The sequence below is a fragment of the Heliangelus exortis genome, chromosome 11 (genome assembly GCF_036169615.1).
Source record: "Heliangelus exortis chromosome 11, bHelExo1.hap1, whole genome shotgun sequence".
Classification (NCBI taxonomy): domain Eukaryota; kingdom Metazoa; phylum Chordata; class Aves; order Apodiformes; family Trochilidae; genus Heliangelus; species Heliangelus exortis.
The window spans coordinates 13,765,547-13,782,763 of record NC_092432.1 but is presented as its reverse complement, the minus strand read 5'-3'; the positions used below and the strand labels follow the sequence as shown (position 1 = coordinate 13,782,763).

The 17,217-nt window shown below is 37.9% G+C and overlaps 1 protein-coding gene across 4 annotated transcripts in view; it reads right to left on the bottom strand.

The window, feature by feature from the left end:
* PEAK1 (pseudopodium enriched atypical kinase 1) overlaps positions 1–17,217 on the bottom strand; it is a 107,199-nt gene that overhangs the window by 53,798 nt on the left and 36,184 nt on the right. For all 4 annotated transcript variants that reach the window (XR_011728045.1, XM_071754743.1, XM_071754742.1 and 1 more), the window contains one exon: positions 4,729–4,894. The gene's annotated coding sequence lies outside the window, so the exon portion shown is untranslated. The remainder of the gene's footprint in view (positions 1–4,728; positions 4,895–17,217) is intronic.

Genomic DNA, 17,217 nt, shown 5'->3' with positions numbered 1-17,217 from the left:
TCAATACAAACAAGAGAAAGCTGCCCTCCCCAATTTTGTTTTCAGTAATCCTTTCCCTGAAAATATGAATTTACAGACAGACTCAATCCCTATGACTGGTTATACATCTAGTTAGTATTGCACAGATGAGGAGAAAACATCTTGTCTCTTTTTATCTCGTGGTAGCAACTGTGACTTTTATTTCTAGTTAGCAACTCAGGAACTCTACTGCAAAAAATGTGAAATATTTAAGTCTGGTAAAGACGTTGTTATAAAAAACAAATACACCCCTAGAAGTTGTTGGTAGAGACACAGTGCAATGAGAAACATAACTAATCAATAATTCTTAGATCTTGGGTAGGGTTACAAAGAAGACAAACTTCACGCCTCTCAGTAGCATACTTGCAGTGTTCTTAAAAAATCAGGGTGGGGAGGCAAGAATCTGAAGAATCTGGAATATTCTTTTAATTTTTTACTTTATTTGTTCCCACACTGTCTTATCTAGCACTGAAAAAGAAACAATCCCAGTTATGTTTGCACCCTGCCTAACATACTCCTTCAGTAGGGAAAGCCAGAACTTTGTTCAGTATCTTTGGAATGCCACCACAACAATGCCACCAAGTTATACTTCAGCTTGCACTTTTTCTCTGGAAAATATACAGAATTTTTATTATCAGATTTGGAAAGCATGGAATAATAATAAAATCAAACAAAAAAACTTAGGAAAAAAATAGGTTAACTCATATGAAGAATGACATATATGATAGCTGAAAAAGAAAGCAAGCCAGGTATTTTTGGAATATTTTTGAAGCCTATTAAACCCCTACCTATTCACCTATGAGGCATTTTTAAAATATATATATATGTACTTATATATATATTATAAATGCTCATGTTTGTATTTAAGATAATGATGATTGGCCTAAAAAAAAAAAAAATAAAAATCATGCTTTGTATAGAACTTAATCATGAACAATTGTTTCTGAAAGGGATTCAAGGAATTACACTGAAGAGAGTTAAGGAAATGCTGCATTGTGGATAAATTGCTAATAAATCCTTTGAATCTGAGAAGCTTACAAATATTTCTGTTTAACTTGAACAGGCAAGAGATGTTGCAGAAGCAACCCCCTGCATGAGGTGGATGCTGCAGTGTAGAGGGGGAAGCTGTCTCTGCCCAGAACCTGGGGCACTGGGACCCCCTGAGCCAGCACCAGCACCTTCCAGAGTTTCAGATCCATAGCTCAGTGACTGTAAGGAACTGGCAGAGGTGCAGACATCCTCTGCAGGCACAGTGTGCAGCACTGCCATCTCAATTCTCTTGCTCAGGGTATTTTTAGAAGTGGCTGCTTTCTGTTCTCTCCTTCCCTCACTCTGCTCTTAATATTACCCAACAGTCAGACCTGGGATATTTACATCACCAATATGCCATTTCCTAACAGGGACAGAGCTAATGGAACAACTTTGATTTACAGGTTGCAGTCTACAGTATTGGTATTATTTTTTCTGTTATAACCCTTGAGTGTCTGGACAGCACTTTAAAAAATTAACTTTTTTATGGCAGCTGCATAGGTAATATTTTCCAGCTCAATAAAAAAGTTATTCTCATTCACACAAAAATTCTTCTTGCAGCAGGTTCAAATGTGTTGATTATCTTTTTCAACCCCAGAAGTTTATGATTTTCTTAATTAGGAGGATCTGAGATTTGTTCAATTTTGGGTTTCTTTTTTTTTTTTTTCTTGAAGAACAAGCAGGTGTTTCTTTCCAAGACCACATCACATAACAGGCTAGAGAAGAATGAAAGGACCCAGCATGAACAACACAAATCTAATTATCACCAACCAAAAGGCTGATAAATGAACTGACAGAAGTAAAATACATTATTTTTACATGATGGAGATTAAAGCAGGGTGAACTTGTTATGAACACTGAACAAATGAAACTTGGAGACCTTACCATAAAAAAGTCTTTTACCTCCCCTGCACTGAAAATTCACAGCTCCCACAAAAAGCAATGCCACCACAAAAAGAGCTAGGAGATCTGATACCCAGCACTGGAGTTGTTTTGATGTAAAATACAGGAGCCTTTTGCAAATGAAGAGCAGTACTGGTTTGGAGCTTTGCAAATTTATGAGATGATTTTTCCATTTTCCTTGTCCTGCTTATTTGAACTTTCCAGGGAGAGGCATCAAGCAGCATGAATTTAACAAAAACAAGCATCACTCTCCCTTTATCAAATGAACTGACAAGAAAAATATTTTTAACATACCTGTGATTTAAATTATAAGCAAAAGTGAAAATGGAGCCTAATGCAAGCTAGTGAAAAATCAGAATAGCCCTTTTGTGTGTAGGGACTTTTAAGAAATATTTTAATGTTACTGTTGCTTACTTTGTCAGTGTTTCCACTTTGAATCATCATCTTCAGACATTTAAACCTCAACTGAAAAAGCCTGGTTGGAACCTGAAAAACTAGCAAGTCAGGTCTCAGAGGAAGAAAAAAGTCCTTTCTTAAATCCCCCAACCCAAACACAGCCTGAATTCAGTATCCTTAGCTACCTTTGAGACAAAGCTAAAAATCTTAGGGTAACATTTTCCTTTCAATTACAAATATTAAAAAAAAAAAAAAAAAAAAAAAAAAAAAGATTCAAACCCCATCTCCCTGGTTTAGCTGTAGAATTCTGCAATTCCCACAGTACTGATGGGGAAGGCAGCTGGCAGGACACAGAACACTGTGTCTCTGCTCCCACAGCTTTTTCAAACTGTAAGTACAAAGTAATTGATACAGCAGTTTAAGTTTGGCAAACTGTTCAGGAAAGCACTAAGAAAATGCAGTACAGGAATGTAAAATCATTACAGTAATACTTATATGGTCATTGTCTTAAAAATATATTTAGCTAACAGCCCCTACCTGTCTTCTGCAGGTACCTGGCTTTACCTACAGGTATACATCAATCACACCAGACTCCACTTCAGTGCCAGGATTTTATGTTCCTTCCTTGCTCTATGTGCCAAACCAAAGTGAAGAAACAAAGGCTTGTGTTGTTCCTTGGGAAAAAAAAAAAAAAGTGTTCTGCAGGAATTGGTGGCCAGTTTCCTTTCATGCACACATAGGGCTGCACTCTACAGGAGGAGTTAACCTATGCAAACACATTGGGAGTCTATTGTCTCCTCAATAGGAACTCTCCCTACAAACATGCTTGTGGGTACTGCATGAGGCAGAGGAGGCTCATAATGGTTTCAGAGAAGTTCTGATGGTAGAAGACTGTGTGGCTGGAGAATGCAGCTGGCTGGTAGGCAGAGGTGTGTTCAGCTCCCCACAACCTTCCATTGTTATTGAGAAGGTGGTGACTTCCTTGTCATTGAATCTTTCCCACTATTTTGCTCTTCCTTCCTGATGATAAATGCACTTTTTATTATTCTAACCAATTCAACATAGCTTTCAGAAATTTTATCACTCATTTAGATTTCACTTGGTGAGTCAAGTGGAAAAAATGTGTTCTCAAGCTGAGAGAAAACCCTCCCATTTGAAATCCCTGAGCCAAGAACACCTCCCATACAACATCCTCCAGCTGTTCTCAGAGGCAGAAATCTGTTCACGTGGCAGCCTCAGTCACTTCCCACCAAGGCCACTCCAGAGCTTCTCAGGCAGGAAAGAGATCTGCCCAAAAACCAACACCTGCCTCCTCCCAGGCCTCGTGCCCAGCTCACCCAGCACTTTCTCAAACTACACAAACCTCTTAATGTTCAGACTCTTGATATCTTCCTGTGCAAGCAGAGAATCTGTCACATAGCACAGCTATGTGATAGCACTGTTCAAGGGCCTCCAATTGTCACTTTTATCAGCTAAATAACAGTAATTTAAATATAGCTACAATTATGTGAACCTGGAGCCATTATCACTGGAAGATTTACAGTTACTGCTGTTTTGACAGAGGCTGGATGCATAAAGAAAGTTGCTTTGCCAGGCAGCACTTTACAAGGTAACAAACAAAACATCACATTTCAGTTTTCTAAGAGTTTTTCCTCTAAAATGATGATAGCTGTAAACTATTTGTATCTTCTCCTAACCTGCTGAATAAAGACCCGCCAAGGTGCTACATTATCTTTAGTAAGAATGAGTAAGAGTGTGTGATTTACCTCATGCTGCTAATATTTCTGAGATCTTAAGTGCCTTATAGAAATCTAAATGCATATTGAAGTGCCCCAGGTCCTCAGCTTTTGCAAAATAAAGACATGAGAACCATTTTCTTCTCCTGTTCCCATTAGACACATCAATGAATTAGAAAGTATATGTGCAAACATTCAAAGAGAAAAAGACCACAGAGGTAAGGAGAAGAACAAGGTAAAAAAACCTTAGAAAGAGTACAGTGAATTTGAAATCTTGCAGGAAAAGCATTTTTCTTGTAAGCAATTTTTGAGCTTCATTTATCCCCATTCAGATGACAGGAACGTGCAAGTCCTCCCTTCTTGGCAATATGATAGGAGAAATTGGAACTATACAAACAACTCTGGTTACAAACCAGTAAGTAATGATGGGAAACCAAGTAAGCCACCAGATACTAAAATACCAACTTTTTGCTAAGAAATGAAATTCACATCCATGCGATCCAATTGGATTCAACCAGTATTTGGCTCTTTTAAGATTACACTATTTAAACTCAGGTAGAAGTAAACTAACATTCTCTATAACCCATGCAAATTATTTTACAATACGGTACTGAGGAAATAAAAAGATGTCAGAAAACTCAGTTACCACTTAAGTTTGAGGCTTTTCATCCATTCCAATGCCAATGGTTGACTTTGCAAAACTTTCCGCAGCCACTGGCAATAAATCTCACCGAAAAGTTCAGAAGTTCCTACTTTTCCAGACAAATATGCTTCATCCTCCTCTCTTCATGACTTCAGGACAGCAACATTTTCTGTAAAAAGCAGACAGTTATGTTATTTTAAACAATTCCAGATGTGATTTATTGCTAATTTTTCTTCTTTAATGATCATCTGATCTCTTAAATGCCACATAGAAAGACACCTGAAATCCTTTCAGGATTCTGGCTGCATAGCTGGCATGCCTTCTTAGCATTTAAATTCCTTTTCTGAACCCCAGGAGCATACTGCTGCAGTATCCTTTTAATCTTATCTGCCATATAGCCACACTAACAGCTTTGCAGTAAAAGCATGGGTTGGAGCACACACTCTTAAGAAGGGCCTGCAGAGCTAGCTAGGGTAACTGAGGACTTTTCCTAGGAAAAGGAACAATCTCAGCTATTTTCATGTTTTTAATTACAGTTTCCAGACAATACACAGAGAATGACCTAGGAAAAAAAAATGAACAAGACTTGCTCATGTATTACATGTGTTAACAGAACAAAAGCACACAGGTTTGTATCACTTATGTTTGCATATAAGCAGTTCATGGTGTTTAGACCTTCATACCAATAAATTACTCACATAAATAACCTTCGCCTTAACCCGGTGTAACTGAGCATTCTAGGCATGCTCATCTCCTAACAGAGGAGCAGAGAACATTTGTATTCTAACAGTGTCCAGGCTGTGCCTCTAACATTCTCAGAGGTCCTTTGAGTCACTCTAGGAGACAGCACTGTCTGGTTCATTGTGGGTTTTGTTTGTGGGCTCATTTCTTTAGACCCTCCCTGCCCCTTCCCCCCCACTTATTTGGCTACCATGACTTCAAGTATGAACACATTGATGGATTACAAAATTGCTAGGAAGAAAGTAAACATGAAGGTCCCCCAAAATTGTTTGTATTATGAAAGCCACAGATAACATGGAGCAAAGTGCTTTATAACTTCCGTGAAAAGAAGTTACAGTCTGGTGGTGATGAGCACCCCAAGCTAAACCATCAACTGCTGAGCAGCATCAGCAAAACACCCTGACAGCTGTTATCACATCAAAATCTTTTTTTTTTTGATATTTGAAAGGAAGATTTTGTAATAGCTTTGCAGAGGTGCACCAAGAGGTGAGATGATTAAGAGACATCATAACAGAAATCACATGATGTGCTTAAAAATATAATTAATGAGCAAAGTAAATACTCTCCTAATGAAGGCAGATAAAGGACTAGCCACTAATTTAGTCTTCAACTTGTGGCTCATCACCTAAGATATTCAACATAAGTCTGGCGAGAATTTATGTTCTGCTCTCAAGATGTCTAAGAGTTACCAACCCATTTGCTTCTGCAGGTGGGATTAGCCAGAAATGTGGCACAGGGGAAGAACAGAAAACAGAACAGAGCTCTGCAAAATGGCTAGAAAATAGTGTACATTGCAGCCTCATGGTTCCCAGGTCTGTTATTCCAGAAACTTATCCCAACTAAAACCAAAACTAACAAAATCTTACCAAAACCAACTACACTTATATTTATAACTTGTGTTACTTCTCTAAATGTAGAGAAACTTGAACCCCATAATAAAATAACAACATCCATTTTCTAATTTCAGTGCACAGAGGTATTTTTACTTAGACATGCAGAAGAAATTCTTTTCTGTGAGGGTGTTAAGACACTGGCACAGGCTGGCCACAGAAACTGTGGATGCCCCATCCCTGGAAGTGTTCAAGGCCAGGTTGGATGGGGCTTGGAGCAACAACCTGGTCTAGAGTGAGGTATCCCTGCCCATGCAGGGGGGTTGGAACTGGATGAGCTTTCAGGTGTCTTCTAACACAACCCATTCCACGAATCTATGAACTGCAGAGCAGCATGTGCAGGCAGCAACCCTGTGCACAGATTATTAAATGGAAAATACAGTTCAGGAGGTTGTATTTTTAGTCAGAGCAGCAGCTGATACATGGTAAACACACAGTGAGATTTACTAAATGATGTTTAAGGTTCCTTCCAACCCAAACCATATTTTGATTCTACAAATTGCTCTTTCTTGCAGAATTGCACTCCAAGAGCTCTGGCACACCTGGAGATAATCTCTTGTGGTTCGTGAGGAACATTTAGGAGCTTTTTAAAAGCATGTTGCATATTAAAAGATAGCAAAATGAACGGGTGATATGGAAATCATATATACAAGTTATTATTGTACTTGCAAACAACACAATGACTTAAAAAATGCAATTTAGTACTCAAAAAGAAGAAGAATCAAATCATGGCACAAACCCTGACCACACTATATTTACTTATAGTTCAGTACTATTCGTTAATTTACAGCACTGTAAGGTAACTGACAAAGATTACATTAAATCCTTCCTTTTAGCTGTCGCTCTGTATTTATTGGACAATTAACATGGACAGAGTAAATGAAGACGTAGATAAATCCCTCTCTCAATCTTTCCCCCTTGGCTTTTGACAGAGGCTGCAGGCAGTAGAAAAGAGCTGCCATGTGACTCAGTCCCACACAAGCCGTCCTCACAAAACAAAGAGTGAGGAATGCTAAACAAATGAATCACAAGCCATTTCTGCAAAACACCCATCCCTTCCTTTCTAGCAACTGCCAACGCTGGGAGCTATCTGCCCTGTCAATCTGAGTGACAGCCCATGAATAAAAGGGCATCTATTTGAAGCCCAGGGAACTATGGCTAACTGTGTAAGGAGGCAAAAAGTGAAGCAAATCCACAAGGAAACAAAGCCCTGACTTGGGAAATATTTTTCCTATTGATGTTGACTGCAAGTGAACTCTTCAAGGGCTATGAATGAGTGGTGATACTTTGGCATTCTGTGCATTGCCTCATTTTTAGCATAAGAGCTACTCTTAGCTTTCAGCTGGCTATCAGATTTGCAAAGCTAGCATGATTCTGGCAACATTTATGCTGTTTAGTAGATCAGCATATTGATAACTTGGACACAAACCCCTGTAAAAACACAAGTATAAATCTGCATGTAACGTTATTCTCTTTGCATGATACAGCAGAGAGAAGAGAACCAGATTTCTTCCACACTGACTGCATGAGCACAGGGGTCAATGAGCAGTTGCATGAGCAGTCACAGGGTCAATATCAACAACTCAAACATTTCAGCCGACCATGGGACTTCCATCAGGGTCTCTCTTGAAGGAGATGGAGAGAGGGAGTGAATCAGTAGAGGGAATGTGCCTTCCTTTCCAGATATACTTATGCTTTTCATATAAATTCATACATGTACAGGAGAGGAGACACAGGAAAAAAGGAGTCTAAAAGTAAAAATGTTCTTACTTTTAAAAATACTAAATATAGAATTAATAGATTGTTTAAAATAGAACTTGTTCATGGAGACAAAGGAAGTATTTAATGACTTGCTCATGCTTAAGAACTCTTAAAACCAAGTATCTGTTAGTCATGCATTTGAAGGATTTGCTACTCCTGAGCTACTGATCTGAAAAGGTTTTAACACTGCAAAATGAAGACATGTCCCAGAGGGCTACTGCTCTGGCCAGTGTGCTATCAGAACACTATTCCTTTCAATGAAGAAAGGAAAAATTTCAAACAGGAGGAAAAAAACCCAGGGATTAATGGCTTTGGTTCTAGAAATGAGGTGGAAATAAGGTCCTCTGCACCAAAGGACCACCAGCTATCTGTCTTGTAGGCTTCATCATCCATGATATCAAACCCCAACTCTGAACACACATCTACCATTCTGTGACCACATCCTGCTGACTCAGAAAATATTAAATCTTAAAGTTGTAGTAGCCATTGTAAAAAGGTGGAAACTGAGTCTGCACAACATAAATCTGCCAATTGTGTCACAGGTATGTGCACTGGGAACATATTTTCTTTTACCGAGTAAAATACCTTGCTATGAGCTACCAAGATGAAAAATCAAGATCAAGATACTGAACAGGGCACATATGAACTGAAATGCTTAAAACTAAAAACCAGCTATCCCCATCCTTCCTCAAAAGAGCTACCAGGGACTCTACAGGCCCTCAGCTGCAGCTTTCCTACTGCAATTTCTATTCATTAATTTTTGGCCTAATATTACAGATGTAACAGAGGGGAAAGACAGCAAAAAAGACAGAAGGTACTACTAGTCATTAATCCTTATGAATTAATTATGTAGTTCAAGCTTCTTACAGGTTAAAGAAACACATGGTTTATTAAAGCTTGGAAGAGAGTTTCAAGCTTAGCAAAAGGCATTAGTAAAGTCACAAGGAGCTGTGCATTGCTGTGAGGGAAGCTATGGGATAAAAGACAGGAACAGGAGCAGCAACTGCCAACAAAGCAACAGAAGTCTTAGTGTTTGCCGTTCTTTGTTGTAACAGCAAGAAAAATTTCTACAGAAAACTTAGGCTTTTGCTGATATTTCACATTCACAAAAATCTTAGGAATATCTGCATGTGGCCTTTTAGAGGAGGTCTCTTGGCACAGTGATAGAAGCTTCAGGTAGCAATATGGATACAGGGACACAGGAAAAAGAACAATCAGCAGCACTACAGCAACACGAAGAAATGAAAGCAACAATAAAAACCCCACCCAACCCCAAGCACTCACATGGCTGTTTATTCACAAACTAAACCCAAAACTTGCACTGGGATTACATTTTGACTTTCAACTCACTCCCCCCCCCACCCCTCACAACCACACTCCTTTGCTGGTTGCCGAGTTTTATTAGAACCATCTGTGAGATCCTCCTCTTCCAGTTTCTTATGTCTGGTAATCTGGCAGCTGCACTTCCTCATCCACTTAAAAAAAAATATCTTTGTTTCATAGTTGTCGAGACAGAAGGCCTTTGACAGGCTAAAAATTATCCCTAAAATCAACAAAGAAACCACATCCTATGCTGTGCTTTACAGATTAAAGGGAAAGAATGGAAGTTGGAGAACATGCATATTTTTAATGGGAAAATAAATGAAGGTTTTAGGGATCAAGAAATTTTTTAACAATGCAATTTATCTGACAAAAATTACAATCTACTGAAGCACTGCAAGATGCCAGTGCAGAACCAAGATCATCATTATCATAGACTGATAGAAGCAAAAGAAATGCAGACAATTATTTCCCTACAGCATCTCACCTCGTAAAATCCTTCTGTATAATGCTCCTAAAACATATTTATGCACTTGTAGGTAGAGATACACATATTGCAACCATGCACTTCTTCCTGACAAGGTAAGTTCTGCCCACAGTGTATGACTGGGCACAACAGCCCTGACGGAAAGTGGCAAAAAACATTGTGGTTTAAGGTTGTCCTGGTATTTTTCTCCTTCAGAATGTTTCTTCAGAAGCACGTGCTTACTTGCACAAGAACTGCATAACCTTAACTTTTGGAGGAAGAGAATGGCAGAAAGACTTTATACCAAATCATCTCAGACAACCCTTTTAAAAAAAAAAATATGCACTTCAAGTTTGAACAAAAAATACTGCTTTTTTAAGATTTGAGGAACTTTTTGATATGAACATTTATGAACATTTACTTTGCTCTTTCCATGCTGTTGCTATTTGAAAGGTAACTAACAAATACAGGCAACATTAAACTGCTGTCAAATAATGTTTGTACGAGAGTAAATATGAAGCACATGAGAAATTAACTGGGCTGCTCAAAACTTCCCCAGAGCTACTTCATTACTGGAAATAACTTTCTCCACACATGGAGAAAAAAAAAAAAAAAAAAAAGATTGCATACAACTATAAATCACGTCTGAGATAGGAGCCCTGTTGTCTTTACTCATGACCTTTCTGTTTTACACAGATTAGAGCCCATGCCTTCCCTGACGAAATTCTTAGTTCCATGCTTAAATAAACAAGACCATTTGAAGTTTCTCAAGTATTCATAGTTTGAGAATACTTCTACAGCTTCATATATCAGCATTTGCCTATTTTCTTCCCACTCTTTCCTTTTAATCATAAAAACTTTTTTTGAATTTAAATAAATGTATTAAACAGTATTTCAAAATTGTCACAAAGAAATTGGCTCATCTCCTCCATAAAATACTAGACAAAGGAAAGATATTTTACTCACAACAAGCTCTAAAAAAAGGATGCAAATGTAATAATTTGAGCTGAAAGGTGATGCAAGGGAGCCTTAAAGGTGGCTTCAGAAGCACTAGAAACAGTACTGTTCATCTTATTTTATAGACCTCATATGCAATTAAAAATAAAGTAGACATAAAAAGATTTACATTAAAAGACACACATACATGTCAAATAATAATATCAAAAACTGTCCTAGAATCTCCCAGAACTAATGAAAACCACAAAGTGTGTGGATGTGTAAGAGTTGCACGTGTGTGATCAACAATGAGACATTTTTAATAAAATCTGAACATTACTTCTCTTAGCACGTGCTTCACTGGCTCAATATTTATGGTAAAAAAAAAAAAAAAGTACCTTCCTAAAGTTGGAACTTTAAACAGAACAGAAGTTTGAAAGAACTTAAAAGTTCTGTTTTCACTCCATCTTTTGTATTTGAAAAATATCATTTGGATGAAATCACTCTTACAAACCTCTTTCCAGGTCACCTTTGATCTTTACAGAATATATGTATTTATATAAGCTAGAAACAGCAACAACAAAAAAGCAATTTAAAAAAAAGAACAATCGTCTTTCAAGGTATTATGAATATATTTATCCAAAATTGCAAACAAAAGAATGCTTGCAACCATAAAAATAAAATTACCTTGGTCCAATTGCCATTTTTCTTGCTCTTGAATATATAATGTTGATTCCCTGGTTCCAATTCAACAAAGACAGACATGAAATGGCACTCTATTGCCTGACACAACTCCAGAGCTCCATCTCAACCAGAGCGCCATCAATACCCAACCTCAGCCCATGACTGACAACACCCTCCCCACAGGGCCAAACACTCACAGATGTACCACAAACTTATCCAAAAATCTGAACTGCGACATGGAGAGAAACTGGCAGGCTGAATGCATGTCTGCCCTTCTCCTTATGAACTCCACTCAGGTAAAATGTTACAGAACTGATTTCCTAAGAGAAGGGATCTGTTTTAAGCCTGAACAGGTCGTATCACATACAAAAAGCAAATGGTCAGTCCTCATCACCAGTGTGCTTGCAAAATCTTCTGTAGAACTGCAACCTGAGCAGCAAAATCAACACAGTCTGAACTCCAACACCTCTTTGTTTCTTGGGCATATCACTTCCAAAAGGACAAGAGGTTAACACACAGTTTCCACATCCACTTGCACTCAAACTACCCCTCTCAGTGTGGGTTGCCACAGAGAGATTCAGCCCAGAAAACTGACTCAGCTTTAACACAAAACATCACTTGAGCCCAGAAAGCCAGCGCGCCCTGGGAGAGAAGGGCTTGTGGCTGCAAGCAGCATCCTGGACAAAGCTGGAAAATTCCAGAGATGTGTTGCACTCAGCTCTTCCCACAGCTAGGACCAGACAAAGAAAACTTAATTCAGCAGGAAGCTCTAGAGAAGAGCTTTAGCTGAATTTTTGCAATCACTGAAGTCAGGCACTCCATCTTTTACTTAAATGTTAAACTGCAGACACGGGCCATTACTCAAAATTCCTTTTCTTTTTAATAGTTTTACCAGCATTGACATTTCATAGCACTATTATTTCAAGTCTGGTCTGGACAAGACTTCACACTAATCTTCAAGAAAATTATTTTTGGAAGACTATGGTAAAATACCTCCCAGATATTGCTATCATTTGTCAAAGCTTTACTTAAAAGCAGGTATTAAGATAAATGAAATTGATCAGAAATGGAGTACTTCCAGGAACATAAATGATGGTTAAATTAAGTTTGTGACAAGGGCCAATGCACACATTTTGACTTCTCAAGGGATACTATCTGATCTTGCATCAAAAAAGGCACTAATATAATACATCAAAGCTAGAGCAAGAAACTACAGCAGAAAAGCAAATGGGTTTGGTTGGAATAGCCAGAAGAGAAAGAAATGCATCAAGTGCTCCTGGCACTGAATTATGAAGAATGTCAGAAAGTGAACATCAGCTCAGTTAAAATGAGCACAACTTTAGGGTCAATCAAGAGTATAATTTACAGTGCTCTGAACAGAAAATCTAAATGAACACTGCCAAATTTTCACAGAACTAGTAGTAGTGTTTGCTGAAAAGGCACCTTAAGACAAAACATTACTGGAAGTGAGAGTAAAACATAGAGCAGACATCTGAGGGCATAAGAAAGAGGCTTTACAAGTTCTTGCTGTGCTATTTCTCTCCTCAAGAGAGTATTTTCTCTCAAGTATTTTAAGGCACTTACTCTAGTTTTGACTGTAGTTTAAAATACTGATGGAAATAAACTAGAGCTGTAAGAGGGAGCTGCAAGGACTACTCAGCCCTGAAATACGTTAAAATGTACACTGGGCATTCAGGTAACACAAAATTCAACAAGCGTTCAATAGTTCAAGATTTTTCCTTCAGAATTATTTGAATTTTTCTTGCCTGTGATTTGCACTGTTGTGTCATGTTACTTCTGCAGTAGAAGATAACATTGCACTGTTTAAAACCAACTTTGCCACAGCATTTGAACTGAGCCCAACAGGAAAATTTAGAAGCGTAATCCATCCATAATCTCCATCTTTTCAAACACTGAAAAAAAGGCACATAATTTCTTTTAACTCTTAAGAGGGTCAGGTTGGCCATAAAATGGTTTTGGCAGCTACACAGACTAAACTGTATAAAGCAGTTGGGAACAGTTGGTACTGTGCAATATGGAAACAGGCAAGGCCAGCAGACAACACACTGCAAGTATTGTTCTGGTTTGCCCTTAGACTAACAACACAGTTTAGCAGCAGCATCACTCCATGCTTCTAAATAGGACATCATTTTCTCAAAAAAAAGTATTAAAAGCATAATACTGAAGACTCATATCAAACTTAATATAAGATTTATACATTTGTGTTGATACAGAACTTGAATGAAAAGGAAGAATCTGAGAAGCTTTAACTCTAAACTCTATTGCCAGAGAAATTTTTATTCTTTTCCTGAAGGTTTCAAATAAAAAAATATAAAACAAGGTTAAAAAAGTACTAAAAAAAGTATGAATAAATATAAATATAAAAACAGCTGAAAAGCCATGCCTGAGAAGCAGCTCAGTGAGTATACACAAATGGGTAACAGTGATAAGGAAGGAATTCTGGGTCAAAAATAAGAACTGCTGCTGCACAGGAGCAGTTTGACAGATTGGTGCAGAACACAGGGCCAAAGTGACATAGCAAAAATTAGCTACAGAAATTAACCAGGCTGAAATGACCTCAGTGAATGCCATGCTTCCATAAAAGAGTTACTAAAGCGGCAGAAAAATCTGTTAAATTCTCCTCTAGAAAATTATTTTATGTTATTTCAGAATAAAATTCCAAATTGGAAAAAGGCTGAAGTAACGTTATTTTTCAAACTTTTTATTTCTAAGCACAAATTTCAGGACAGAGAAGTGAATTGTCATGAATAAGTAAGAGTGCTCTATCTGTGCAGGACAAATTACTAACTTACAGTAAGTCTTACCTGATCGTAACAGACTTCACCTAAGAAGGGATGATGTGATACAGGGGATGACATTTGGAATAACAGAGAAACTGCAGATTAAGCAAAGCTGTGAAATACCAAAGAAGTTGAAAGGAATGACCATTAGGGTCATAAATACCCCAAGAAAAGCCCCAGAGAGGAAAAAATTATTTACAAGATGCTAGCAGCCTTACAGATCAGACCAAAAGTCCAATCTGCCCATTAGTCTGCTTCTGGCAGCAGCCCAGGGCATAAAGACATCAACAGCAACAACTTCTCCAAGCCCTTTTCCAATCTCCAGCAATTTGCAGTTTAGAGACTTCCTGAGAAAGTATCTTTGTACACGCAAATTATCTTTGTTTCATGCAATTTTCCTTCATATATCCATCCAATCACCTTTTCAACCCATTTATAATTTCATATCCACAACATCCTGTGGAAGGACATTCCACAGCTGAACAGCTTTGTCTGATGTACCTTTGTGCCTTTGGTCTGAGCTGCCAGGTTCTTGGGGGGAGGGAGGGGAAGGGCAGGAACAAATAAACTTCATTTGTATCACCTCTATTTCTTCCCATGCCATTTGGTTTGTGATTCTTTCACAGGCTTCCTTCAACTTACTTCCAGTTTTAAGAATCCTTCTGTTTGTGATCATTCCGAGTGGATTCTGCTCCACACCTCCAACTCTCCATCCTACGTTCTTCTTTTGTGCTCTTTTCAAGTTAGACTGTATGTCACACTCAGATGCCTTTCAGAGGAAGGTGAAAGAATTTTAGAGTAATGAGAACAGAAGGGCATGTTTAAAGCTGGAGCAAGTTTTTCAGTGGAAAACACACACAGAAAACAAATGAAGGCTTAGTGTGATGCAAGCAACAGAACAGTGCAAGCACTATCGAAAGAAAATTTAAAATGGGGAAAAATCCTTTAAGTTTTGTAGTTGAATTCAACTAATTTTTCTGTGCCTTCATGTTTTACAGATCTGAAGGATTTGCATGCGCTCTGATTTCCCCTCAAGTGAGCACTTCACTGTGTTTTGTAAATTTCTTCCCCATTCATAAAGAAATAATGATGCTCAGGGCAGTACACTAATGATACTTTGTATTCTAATTGTATTCTTATTTATCAAGGAAGGAAATAAAATAATGGCAGTGAAATAGATTGCAAATAAACGGACAGTGGTAAAGAAAGATGAAGAATGATAACTGGTCATCTTATAAAATTTCAAGTATAGTATCTGGAACTTACTTTTATTTTCCTGTATTACAACCCAACTGCGTTCTTAATCATTCACTTCCAAAAGTACAAGCTATTCACAAAACACTGGAAAATGCATTTTCATCTAATACACTGGTCAGATTCTACAAACTGGCTCCCCATAGACTTGGAATGCCCCAGGGTCACCATTGCCTGCACCAAAATGACATGGAGCAACCTGACAAAGTTGCTTTTCTCAGCTTACTCTGACCTGATTGTACACTGGTGGTCCAGTAGGAAACAGCTTGTTGCATCTGTTTTTTAGCAAGAGTATTTAATGTATTCCAGCTGAGGTCAGGTAAGGTCACTTCAAGTACAGTCCTCCTAGGGTAAACATCTTGTATTAAGAAAATGCTTCAAAAATATACTCATGGCAGGCTCTGCACATACATATTTAGTTTTCCTCTCTTGTAAGCTTCTGCAGAGGGTCAAGTGTAAGGGCAAGAGGCTTGGTGTTCTAGTGATTCGCATTGTTCATTGCTGCTACAAAATGTGTTCTATTAACATTTTTGAGGAACTGCCCCCCTTTGAATCTCCCGTATCTCAGATGCCAAAGTCAACTATAAAAAAAAAAAAAAAAAAATCCCACAGGAGAGATGCATGGAACAGATTCCCTTCTATTGTATCCCTGAGCTATAGAATCCCACACAATAATTTTAGAGTGAATTTCTTCAAATCAAAAATATGCTCATAAATGTAAGCTGCATTAAAAATGTTGGTTCCCATTATTTCATTAAAAAATACCTGCAGGTGTGATTCATAAAAGTATTTTATAATTCTTGTTGTCTGCCCAAGCAATGTCAATTTTTTTGTTAAGTCTTAGCAAGTATATTTCAGATTTTCCCAAGAACATGACAGAGGGGGGGGGGAAATAACTTTTTCCAGATCTACCATATCACAATTGAGATTTCCTGGTAAGGATTTCACTTTAAAATTGAATTTTTGTGCCTGTAAATTTTTTTCCCACCTTCATAAAGCCCCTCTACTTTGACAGAGTTATATGGGTTTGAAAAATAATGTCCATTTTTGCCTTTGCAGTAGACCATATGAAGTGTTGATAAAATCCATCATTTACTAAATACATTTCAGGATGCTGGGAACTAGGGAAGGGGAATTTGCCCTAGAACCAAGCAGGACAAATCTGGAAGCAGCACTAGGTTTTCCACATATAACTGTAGTTGAAAATATGCACATAAATTGGAGAAAACCCAGAGATATTTGCACACTATGTAGCACTTTAGATGTGTTAAAACTTTTCATTGTTTGACTTCATAAACTTAATACTGCTCTGAACAGCTACACTACATTAGCAGGCAGTAGAAATAAAATGAGTGTATTGTGCTGGTGCTCAGCAACATTTGCAGTGGGGAATTGTTCACATCTCTCTACTCCCACTCTGCATAAATGTATCAAAAATGTGAACTGCTGCTCTGCCACAATTTTCCTACTGTAATCTGCCACCTATTATTCTCTCAAACCCCATCTGCAGGTCATTTTTCTCCCAGATGAGCTGGTTAAAATTCCTTATGCTTTTTTCTTTTAAGCTTTTCAAATAGTCCAGCATTAACTGACACGAATTTATTTTAACCATTTATTTAAAATAACGATATTTTTGTAT